This window comes from Carlito syrichta, unplaced genomic scaffold (genome assembly GCF_000164805.1).
Source record: "Carlito syrichta isolate Samal-C Ts95f unplaced genomic scaffold, Tarsius_syrichta-2.0.1 Scaffold305187, whole genome shotgun sequence".
NCBI lineage: Eukaryota > Metazoa > Chordata > Mammalia > Primates > Tarsiidae > Carlito > Carlito syrichta.
This window is the reverse complement of record NW_007249283.1, coordinates 198501-201974: the sequence shown is the minus strand read 5'-3', so window position 1 is coordinate 201974 and position 3474 is coordinate 198501. Positions and strand designations below refer to the sequence as shown.

Genomic DNA, 3474 nt, shown 5'->3' with positions numbered 1-3474 from the left:
AAGAAAAAAAAAAGCCCCATTAAAAAGTGGGCAAAAGACATGAATAGATACTCTTCAAAAGAAGATATATGAGCAGCCAACGGACACATTAAAAAGTGCTCATCCTCACTAATCATCAGAGAAATGCAAATCAAAACCACATTGAGATACCACCTAACTCCAGTAAGAATGGTCATCATTAATAAAACAAACAACAGATGCTGGCGAGGATGCGGAGAAAAAGGGAATGATTCTACACCGTTGGTGGCAATGCAAACTAGTGCAACCTCTTTGGAAAACCCTGTGGCAATTTCTAAAAGACATAGACACTGACCCTCCATGTAACCCAGCAATTCCCTTACTGAAATGTACCTGGAGGAACTCAAATCATTCTACAAAAAAGATACCTGCATATGCATGTTTATTGCAGCACTATTCACAATAGCAAAAACATGGAACCAAACATTGAAACTGGACTGGGTAAAAAAAAAATGTGGTACACATACACGATGAATATTACATAGCCATAAAGAAGGACAAACATATGGACGTTATAGCAACTTGGATGGATTTAGTCTGTCATACTCAGTGATCTATCACAGAAACAAAGAACAGAATGCTACATGTTCTCACTCATAAGTAGACCCTGAACATTTATCATGAGACTATAAAAAAAGGATTGGCAGTAGCAGGATACTCTCATACTGGGTGGGGGGATACATCAATAAGGGTACCTAATCTCAAACCAGACAAAGTAGCTACCAAAGGGAGGCCCAAACTTTACCCGTAAGGTGTCCACTTGTATACCTAATCCTGAATTGTACCCCACATCTTTAAAATACAAATAAAGAAATAAATAAAAATAAAAAGTTAAATACAAACTTTTTAGTGAAAGTCTTACTGACAAAATAGTGTATCACATAATTTATTTAAATGTGAGCCTGTGGTTTTACAACTGTACAGGAAAAGTGCTACTCCCTTTCCAAATAAGAAGAAAAATTACAATAATATTCACTGGCAAATGTTACCATTTCAAGAATCATTAAGCAGAATTGTTGAAATTCTTTAAAAATCAGCATTTTAAGTTGATTACTATCCTTATTTTTTCCTGCAGAGAATAGATTTCTTCCTAATGTAATAGAGTTGATTTTCTGCTCTTCAAAAGGTAAATTGCAGTTAACAAAGAATAAATAGTGCTGATTTTGTGATAATCTCTTGTTTGGGGTACTAGGCTAAATAATTCTAAGAACAAGTTTTTCATCAGCTTTGCTAAAATGACTTTTTTCTTTAGTGATTTCCACCTTCCTTAAGTTATATGCAAACTCTGCCTGGATATTCCATGTGAAAACATTAGCCAGATTTCCAAATATGGTGTAAAATGTAAATTTAAATATCCCATCTGAAATACAACACAAATACAATTTTTACAGTAGCTACAAAACAGTAGATATTTTACTATTAAAACACTTTTAAAAGATTTCTATGCGTGGAAACTGCAAGGGATATAAAAACTCCCCAAATTCCAGTCCTGCATGGACAGCCTGCTCCTGTCCCAGCCCTCGCATCACAGAGCCTGCACCACCATGCCCAGGTGCCCCCAAGTGCAAAAAGGAGGTGTACTTAGCTGAGCAGATGACTGGTATTGGCCCTGCCTGAAGGGTGAGGAATGTGGGAAGATGCTGACCTCTGGAGGCCACGGGGAGCATGAAGGCAAGTCCTACTGCAACCACCCCTGCACAATCTACTCAGCCCTGATTGTGCCCACAGACTTTGGGTAGTGTGGAGCAGAAAGTCATACTTTCAAGTAAACCCAGGTGGTGGAGACCCCATCCCTGGTCACCCGTGGAGCCACTGTCCAAGCAGATCCCAGGCTAAACCTCCAGACACCCAGGGTTCCCTTGTAGCCCTTTGTGCCCCCAATAAACTTAAACACTTGGAAGAAGAAGAAAAAAAAAAAAACTTCCCAAATTATGTGTCAAGACTCCCCAGAACAGAGGCCCAACTGTGGCCACAATGTTAGGTCACATTTTCAGATGCCAAGGAACCCTCAACTTTCTCGTGGAATTCATGACCTTAAAATCTACTCATAGTTATTAATTTAGGCTAGGGTGTGCTGGAATAGATGAATTCTGATATACAGCTGCTCTCATCATTGAATACCCCGGATATTCCTACATATGCTGTATGCACAGTTGATTAGGCACTTTCAGGGACTTTAATTCAATTGTAGGATTAGGAGTAGTTCTTAAAATTTAGTGAGACTTGGAAACCAGACACCTTCCCATATATTCCATGAACATTTCAATCCACACTTGCCCTCGTGGACAAATGACTGTGAGGTACACCACATATATAGCATATGTGGTGGTACTGAATTTGTGTTTACAGAAATAGGGCATAGTAAAGCACATGTTCCTTTAATTATTGGCAACATCATTTTAACTTGAAATATCAGCTCTTCTGAAAATCAGTACTGTACTCAGCATTTGGAATCTTACATTTTGTATCTAAGCAGGGCTCACATTTAGAGAATATGTCACAAACCTGAAAAGCATGCTGTGTTGTGTGGTTGGAGTGCATAAATCTCAGCCTTAATTCTATTCATAATTTCTAAATAAAATATTTTCATTTTGAGAAATAAAGACAACTAGAAATATTAATAAAGCCCTTGGGAACTGTCAGATAAAAGGATCAAAGAAGCCTCTACAATTCTGACCTCTAATATTAATGCTGGCCTTTATGTACTTTTTTGTATCTGAGGATATTTTGGTTTATGCCTTTCATAAATTTAGAACTGAGGTAGGGTTTAAAGTTATTTGTATTTTTTAGTTAATGTATCTGTATACTTCAATAGCAAGTACTAAGTGTATAATAGATTTATTATAAGGCACATAAACAATGAAACAAAATTGATCTCTCACATAAAATAGGGATATCAGCTATTTGTGCACTTTCTCATTGTCATTCTTCATTCAACAAATATTTCATTGAGTTTTTACTGGGCACGGTATTGTGAAGTAAAAATATAATGATTAAAAAATATAGACATTTTTTGCTTTTGAAGCTCTTATATCCAATGAGAGAAAGATAACACAAGTAATCATATCTTAATTGTAATATCCATCACTGATATAAGCTTCAGTTTCTCCCACTATACTTAAAAACAAGATCCTGTTGCCATCTTATTTCTTTGTACCTTCAGTGTTTAAAATAGTGTCTGTCACATAGTCAAAGTTCAATAAACATTAGGTAAATTAATGAATATATAAATAGTGAGCTCCACGGAGAGATCTGGACGGGAAAAAAATGAATTTAGGAATAATTGCCTACAGGAAAATTGCCTATACAGAGAATATAACCTCAAACGAGAAGAATGCCAATTGCTGAATCTTGAGGAATTCCAACATTTAATGACTGGGTAGAGGAGAAGAAACCTGAAAATGAAGCAGAGGAGTTGTCACTAGAGGGTGGGGTTGATAACTAGGATAATACTCT

The 3474-nt window shown here is 36.6% G+C and overlaps 1 pseudogene; it reads left to right on the top strand.

Annotated features, from left to right (window-relative positions):
• The first annotated feature begins 1461 nt into the window (after window positions 1–1461).
• LOC110595916 lies at window positions 1462–1787 on the top strand (annotated as a pseudogene).
• Window positions 1788–3474: the final 1687 nt, after the last annotated feature.